At 29.2% G+C, this 8,915-nt stretch overlaps 1 protein-coding gene across 1 annotated transcript in view; it reads right to left on the bottom strand.

The window, feature by feature from the left end:
• LOC111680746 (putative uncharacterized protein DDB_G0277255) overlaps positions 1 to 8,915 on the bottom strand; it is a 40,032-nt gene that overhangs the window by 29,744 nt on the left and 1,373 nt on the right. The gene's annotated exons all lie outside the window — the stretch shown is intronic.

Genomic DNA, 8,915 nt, shown 5'->3' with positions numbered 1-8,915 from the left:
TCTGTTCTGTTCTAGTTCTGTTCTAGTTCTGTTCTAGTTCTGTTCTAGTTCTGTTCTAGTTCTGTTCTAGTTCTGTTCTAGTTCTATTCTAGTTCTGTTCTAGTTCTGGTTCTAGTTCTGTTCTAACTTTGTTCCAGTTCTGTTCTTTTTCCGTTCTAACTCTGTTCTAGTACTATTTGAGTTTAGTTTTTGTTTCATTACGGATTATCACTCACTTTGTCTCCATATAACACATGTTCATTGCTTTGTTTCATTTTAAGCTCTTGTATGTCCTACTATTTGTTTTAAATATGTCGCACTACTATGTTGCGGCTTAAAAAAGGATATTGTTTGCATTAAATTGCTAATCCTTATGTTGTTGAATTGGAAATTATTTAATGTTCGTTGCTGTTGATTTCGGTTTATTTTTGTGGCAAAACAGATTTTGTGAGGATAACGTTATTCCACTGATTTCTAACATATGCAAATACATGGATATAAAAAACAATTTGTCAATGAAAATATTGATTTTACACCTGATGATGGAATATTTTCTAACGATTTATTTAGCTTCATGTTTAAATATTTATTAAAATATTTGCATTTATTTGAAAATTTTTATTGGGAAAAGAATTTTGTTGTGTTTTAGATTTTGAATAATTTTTCAAAAAATTATTGTCAATATAGTTGAGAGCCAATGTTGTGCAGTTTCATTTGCTGAAAGAATTTTTTAAAACCTTTAACTATTATTCAAGTTATAGCTGATTTTCTCATTTAACCTAGAAATTAATATTAATCATACGTCTTGTAGAACAAATTTCTTTTAAATTTAATTTTCTATAATTTTAAGGATTTTTTTGTTGTTTTTTATTTAGTTTAGTATCTTTATTTAGTTGTTATTTTCATTACCTAGTAGCCTATAGCAAAAAGTCGCTTAATCGTTTTTTTAGTTTATCCCAAAAAAGTGAAATTAACTTTCATTTTATTGTAGTTTCTTATCAATCTTTTACATTTATCATTTTAATGACTTTTAAACTAGTCTTTTGAAACAAACTATTTTTGGTTAGTTACCAATTATGACTTTATCTTCCTTGTATTATAGTTTTTTTTCAAGTTTTTTTTTCAGTTTCACTTTTTTGTTGTTAATTTCATTAGTTTATGTAGAAAACTGGCTGCTCTGGTTTTATTAAGTAAAATATTTTGAAATAATATAATGTTCATTAAAATATATCTCTAAAAGATGAAACTGATATAATTTAAACACATTAATAAAATAGATATTTGTATTAGCCACCTGTTTCTTAAACATTGCAAAGCTGTTGAGAAACAGGTGGAAAACTGAAACGTAAATCAAAGTAAAAGTTAAAAGTGTATAAAATTTTATTAAAAAATTAATAAATTATTAAGACTACAACAGCTGAAATAAGCTCCTAAATGTTTAATCTGAATTTTCTTAATATTAGTCAAAAGAAAATTACAAAATTTGTGAAAATCTTGAAATTTTCAATAAACATATTATGACTTCAAAATAATAAAATAACTTTATATTAAAGCTTAAACTCTTAGCTTTCATTAGTTTTTAAAATTTTTCAAATCCCTTAACAAATACCAAATTTATAAGCAATTATCCCACATCACCTTGTAATTAATATTAATCATACGTCTAGTATGACAAAATTATAAAAATCACTTTTTAACTTATTTAACAAAATTTTTTGTTAAAATTGCATTTTAAATCGATACAATTAAGGAAAATCTATTAGTTTTTCTTAAATATTCTACAAAATTTTGAAATGAACAACAAAATTTAAAGCCGAAAAGACACGAAAATAATCTAAAACACCCACATAAACATGTTCAGGTTTCCCTTATGTCTGTGGCAGTATATATGTTCGTCTGCCTTTAATATTTTCCATGCTTTAAAACCTCTCAAATTGTCTATGCCGGCTCATAATTTCGCAAAAAAATGGAACCTAAACCCACAACACATATGCCAAAAGAAAACCTCCACAGAAAAAGCGGCACAAAGGAAGCAAAAGCAACAAAAAAAAACAAACTGTGAAACCTGCGGAAGAGCAGGCAACAACAGTGTTTTGTTTCAAAGTTATACACCCATGTAGGTGTCTGTTTTGTTAAATTTTGTTAAAAAAAAAACCAACAACAAAAAATTTACTTTAAAAAGTACTTTGGCAGTCTTAACATGGCATGCCACACATATCAACAACAAAAACATCGTCATCATCATCACAATCAAAATTTTATGGCAGCCAGACCTTTAAAATAAAAAAAAAACATAGAGAAACATAAACTAACTTACTTGCCATAACCGAGAAACTGATAAGGTTGTTGCAACATAAAATTAAACTATTCTTATGTTGAAATCGGGCATGCAGCAAACGGAAAAGAATTTCTCCGAAAAATATATTAGAGTATTTGGCAAACAAGTTTTTAATTTTTGCTCAAAATATAGAGCAATTATGTTGAGTATCTTTTTAACCAAAAAAAAAAACAAATTTTCTAAAAGGGACAAGGGCAAATAACGATCTATTTCAATATGGAAATTTATCATATTCTTTAATTATTTACAGAGAATTTAATAGAGCCATTAAAGTTTATAAAGGAATTTTGATATTCCTTTTGATTTATATTATATTTGACGATTTTTAACGAGAAACTTTCAACAAAGTTATTAATTATTTTTAATATTCTTCGTCTTTGAACAAAGACTCAGATGAAACCGATTGGGATATACTTCACCTACTCAAAACATTATCTGTAAGAGAGAGTGTAAGTACAAGTAAGTTAGTTAGCTAGCCATAATAGTCTAGTCTATAGTATTCTATAATCTATTTTATAGTTTATTCTATAGTCTATACTATAGTCTATTCTATAATCTATTCTATAGTCTCTTCTATAGTCTATTCTATAGTCTAGTCTATAGTCTAGTCTATAGTCTAGTCTATAGTCTAGTCTATAGTCTAGTCTATAGTCTAGTCTATAGTCTAGTCTATAGTCTAGTCTAGTCTATAGTCTAGTCTATAGTCTAGTCTATAGTCTATTCTATAGTCTAGTCTATAGTCTAGTCTATAGTCTAGTCTATAGTCTAGTCTATAGTCTAGTCTATATTCTTGTCTATAGTCTAGTCTATAGTCTAGTCTATAGTCTAGTCTATAGTCTAGTCTATAGTCTAGTCTATAGTCTAGTCTATAGTCTAGTCTATAGTCTAGTCTATAGTCTAGTCTATAGTCTAGTCTATAGTCTAGTCTATAGTCTAGTCTATAGTCTAGTCTATAGTCTAGTCTATAGTCTAGTCTATAGTCTAGTCTATAGTCTAGTCTATAGTCTAGTCTAGTCTATAGTCTAGTCTATAGTCTAGTCTATAGTCTAGTCTATAGTCTAGTCTAAAGTCTAGTCTATAGTCTAGCCTATAGTCTAGTCTATAGTCTAGTCTATAGTCTAGTCTATAGTCTAGTCTATATTCTAGTCTATAGCCTAGTCTATAGTCTAGTCTATAGTCTAGTCTATAGTCTAGTCTATAGTCTAGTCTATAGTCTAGTCTATAGTCTAGTCTATAGTCTAGTCTATAGTCTAGTCTATAGTCTAGTCTATAGTCTAGTCTATAGTCTAGTCTATAGTCTAGTCTATAGTCTAGTCTATAGTCTAGTCTATAGTCTAGTCTATAGTCCAGTCTATAGTCTAGTCTATAGTCTAGTCTATAGTCTAGTCTATAGTCTAGTCTATCGTCTAGTCTATAGTCTAGTCTATAGTCTAGTCTATAGTCTAGTCTATAGTCTAGTCTATAGTCTAGTCTATCGTCTAGTCTATAGTCTAGTCTATAGTCTAGTCTATAGTCTAGTCTATAGTCTAGTCTATAGTCTAGTCTATAGTCTAGTCTATAGTCTAGTCTATTGTCTAGTCTATAGTCTAGTCTATAGTCTAGTCTATAGTCTAGTCTATAGTCTAGTCTATAGTCTAGTCTATAGTCTAGTCTATAGTCTAGTCTATAGTATAGTCTATAGTCTAGTCTATAGTCTAGTTTATAGTCTACTCTATAGTCTAGTCTATAGTCTAGTCTATAGTCTAGTCTATAGTCTAGTCTATAGTCTAGTCTATCGTCTAGTCTATAGTCTAGTCTATAGTCTAGTCCATAGTCTAGTCTTTAGTCTAGTCTATAGTCTAGTCTATAGTCTAGTCTATAGTCTAGTCTATAGTCTAGTCTATAGTCTAGTCTATAGTCTAGTCTATAGTCTAGTCTATAGTCTAGTCTATAGTCTAGTCTATAGTCTAGTCTATAGTCTAGTCTATAGTCTAGTCTATAGTCTAGTCTATAGTCTAGTCTATAGTCTAGTCTACAGTCTAGTCTACAGTCTAGTCTATAGTCTAGTCTATAGTCTAGTCTATAGTCTAGTCTATAGTATAGTCTATAGTCTAGTCTATAGTTTAGTCTTTAGTCTAGTCTACACTCTAGTTTATACTCTAGTCTATAGTTTAGTCTAGTCTAGTCTATAGTCTAGTCTATAGTCTAGTCTATAGTCTAGTCTATAGTCTAGTCTATAGTCTAGTCTATAGTCTAGTCTATAGTCTAGTCTATAGTCAGGTCTATAGTCTAGTCTATAGTCTAGTCTATAGTCTAGTCTATAGTCTAGTCTATAGTCTAGTCTATAGTCTAGTCTATAGTCTAGTCTATATCTAGTCTATAGTCTAGTCTATAGTCTAGTCTATAGTCTAGTCTATAGTCTAGTCTATAGTCTAGTCTATAGTCTAGTCTATAGTCTAGTCTATAGTCTAGTCTATAGTCTAGTCTATAGTCTAGTCTATAGTCTAGTCTATAGTCTAGTCTATAGTCTAGTCTATAGTCTAGTCTATAGTCTAGTCTATAGTCTAGTCTATAGTCTAGTCTATAGTCTAGTCTATAGTCTAGTCTATAGTCTTGTCTATAGTCTAGTCTATAGTCTAGTCTATAGTCTAGTCTATAGTCTAGTCTATAGTCTAGTCTATAGTCTAGTCTATAGTCTAGTCTATAGTCTAGTCTATAGTCTAGTCTATAGTCTAGTCTATAGTCTAGTCTATAGTCTAGTCTAATAGTCTAGTCTATAGTCTAGTCTATAGTCTAGTCTATAGTCTAGTCTATAGTCTAGTCTATAGTCTAGTCTATAGTCTAGTCTATAGTCTAGTCTATAGTCTAGTCTATAGTCTAGTCTATAGTCTAGTCTATAGTCTACTCTATAGTCTAGTCTAGTCTAGTCTATAGTCTAGTCTATAGTCTAGTCTATAGTCTAGTCTATAGTCTATAGTCTAGTCTATAGTCTAGTCTATAGTCTAGTCTATAGTCTAGTCTATAGTCTAGTCTATAGTCTAGTCTATAGTCTAGTCTATAGTCTAGTCTATAGTCTAGTCTATAGTCTAGTCTATAGTCTAGTCTATAGTCTAGTCTATAGTCTAGTCTATAGTCTAGTCTATAGACTAGTCTATAGTCTAGTCTAGTCTATAGTCTAGTCTAGTCTATAGTCTAGTCTAGTCTATAGTCTAGTCTAGTCTATAGTCTAGTCTATAGTCTAGTCTAGTCTATAGTCTAGTCTAGTCTATAGTCTAGTCTATAGTGTAGTCTATAGTCTAGCCTATAGTCTAGTCTATAGTCTAGTCTATAGTCTAGTCTATAGTCTAGTCTATAGTCTAGTCTATAGTCTAGTCTATAGTCTAGTCTATAGTATAGTCTATAGTCTAGTCTGTAGTCTAGTCTATAGTCTAGTCTGTAGTCTAGTCTATAGTCTAGTCTATAGCCCAGTCTACACTGTAGTCTATACTATAGTCTATACTCTAGTTTATAGTTTAGCCTACAGTCTAGTCTGTATTCTGTAATAGTCTAGTCTATAGTATACTCTATAGTCTAGTCTTTAATCCAGTCTATAGTTTAGTCTATAGTCTAGTATATAGTCTATAGTTTAGTCTATAGTCTAGTATATAGTCTAGTCTATAGTCTAGTCTATAGTCTAGTCTATAGTCTATTCTTTAGTCCAGTCTATGGTCTAGTCTTAAGTCTAGTCTATGGTCTAGTCTTTAGTCCAATTCTAGTCTTCAAGCTAGTCTATGATCTAGTCTTGTCTATAGTCTGATCTGTAGTCAAGTCTTAAGTCTACTCTGTAGCATAGTCTATAGTACAGACCTTAATCTACAGTCTAATATTTAGTTTAGTCTATGTAATAGTGTAGTCTTTATCATAGTTTCTAGTCTAGTCGATAGTCTAGTCTATAGTCAAGTTTTTAGTGAAGTCAACTCTATGGTCTGGTCTATAACCTATCTTATAGTTTAGTCTGCAATCCAATTTATAGTGTATTCCATAGTCTTTACTACAGTCTAGTCTTATTCTAGTCTTTAATCGAGTCTTTCGTTTATTCTGTAGTCTAGTCTTTTATCTTGTTTTCAGCCTTGTCTTTAGTGTATTATATACCCTAGTCTAGTTTTGAATCTGTGATTTAGTCTTATGTTTAATCTATAATATATGCTATAGTCTATTTGATGGACTATTTTATAGTGTGGTCTCTAGTCGAGTCTAGTCTATAATCTGGTGTAAAGTGTATTATTTTATATAAGTAAAAGGAATGTAAGTAAATTATACACATATGATGTTTCTATATACAATGTATATATGTATATGTGCATGTAATTTATCATAATATATTTTTTTTTTTGCAAATATTAATCATTCGCTATTTTCTTTTCTTCTGATTATTATTCATCATTTAATAACTTCGCTTCATTTTTAATGTCTGCAATATCGTAAATATTTCATTTCTTCCTGGTCTGCTCTAGTGTTTGTGTTTTACCATCAAATAAAGTTGTATACATTTTACATAAGAGGTCATAAATATAAAAGAAACTCTTTCAAAATATGAATGAAGAAATCATTTATAATATTATTGAAATTTTTTTTTAATACAAAGTAATTATTGGTATTTAAAATTGTGTAAAAAAATGTTTAAACAAAAGAAATTATAAGGAAAATTTTTTATTAAATATAAGAAAAATGTATACAACCGAAAAATTTTGATTCAAAAAAGATGTGTAGGTGTAGTTACCATTCCTTTCCTAGATTGATTTTTCTGTAGTTTTTAAAGATTTTTTTTTGTAAATTTTCTTTAGCATTATTTGCTGGGTTATGATTTATCTGCCTAAAGTTATGCTTTACAGTTTCTGCATTGGTATGTGTGTTTTAAATAAGAATATGTGATAATATTTACGACCATTTTCAAGAAACTTTATTAAAACTCATTTATTATTCAAAAGTCCTTTTAGCAAATATTCCCACACATACATATGTATATTCTCACACATGTCTACCATAACGAAAGGATATACAAATTTTAACAGTAAGAATTGTATGTTTCTTTTCCCTCGCTCTCTAGCTGCTCAATATTTCATTTTGATGTAAACTTTATACATTCCATCTTCACACATTTCAATATCTTTAAGGCCTACAAATGTTAAATGAAATGAAATAAAAGAAAAAACTTTGACTGACAATTTTAAAGGTTTAAAAAAATGGTTTATGGGTTAATATGTGGGCTTAGTTTTGGTTTGACTGCACATCTTGTTAAAACTAAATTTGAATGTTGTCGAGATTTGTAAAACTATAACTGACAGAACTATTTCAAAGTCCCTTAAGATATACCCTTATGAAGATAAGATAAATTCTTTCTTATCTTATTTTAAAAATTTAACAAAATTTACAATCTGTTACTTATTTCTCTTTGATTTATGACAGAAATTCATTAGAATTTCTATTATGACCCAATATTGATGTCATTTTAGCACAATATTTATATCACATCCACAACATATGAAAACCATCTCCACATTCCCCAAAGCAACTCGCAATTTGCACTATTTTCTTTAAACAAAAAAACTTAAAATGATCAAATAAATAGTCCTACATGTGTCATCATTTATTCTTCAAAAACTTTTCTGACAAATTCTATTCAAATTTCATAAATCATTTAACACAACTGAAAAAAAAGGAATATAACTCAAAATCAAATAAAATGCAAGCATTTGGAAAGTTTTGGCTACTTTTTTGGAGCAAAAAAGAAAATGCTCTTAGCAAAAAATAGTTGTCACAGCACAGGAAATATAACATTTTGTTATAAACAAATAAATCTAGAGCCTAAACGGAAAGAAGGAAGGAACTGAAGAAAATAGAAACTTACAAATAAATAAATTTAAAATCTTGTAGATAACTATTAAAAGCAAATAAGTTTCAAAGCGAAAAATAAAACTGAATAAAAACAAACACACATAGACTGAAGACAATACTATAGACTATACTATATAATAGACAATAGACTAGACTATAGAATTTACTAGACTATAGACTAGACTATATGCTAGACTATAGACTAGACTATAAACTAGTCTATAAACTAGTCTATAAACTAGACTGTAGACAAAACTACAGAATAGATTATAGAATAGACTATAGACTAGACTACCAAATAGGCTATTGACTAGAATAATATAGAATAGACTACACATTAGACTAGACTAGACTATAGACTATTTTACAGACCAGACTATAGACTATCTATAGATTAAACTTTACACTAGAATATAGACAATACCATAGAGTAGACTATAGACTAGACTTCAGACTAGATTATAGACTAAACAATAGAATAGACTATATTATAGACTCTAGACTATACTATACACTAGATTATAGGCCAGATTATAGACTAGACTATCGACTAGACTATATAGTAGACTATAGACTAGACTATAGACTAGACTATAGACTAGACTATAAACTAGACCACAGACTAGACTATAGACTACACTATAGAGTAGAATATAGACTAGCATATAGACTAGACTTTCTACTAGACAATGGACTAGACTATAGACTAGACTATAGACTAGACTATAGACTAGACTATAGACTA

This window comes from Lucilia cuprina, chromosome 3 (genome assembly GCF_022045245.1).
Source record: "Lucilia cuprina isolate Lc7/37 chromosome 3, ASM2204524v1, whole genome shotgun sequence".
In the NCBI taxonomy this organism is placed as follows: Eukaryota; Metazoa; Arthropoda; class Insecta; order Diptera; family Calliphoridae; genus Lucilia; species Lucilia cuprina.
This window is presented reverse-complemented; position numbering and strand designations above follow the sequence as displayed.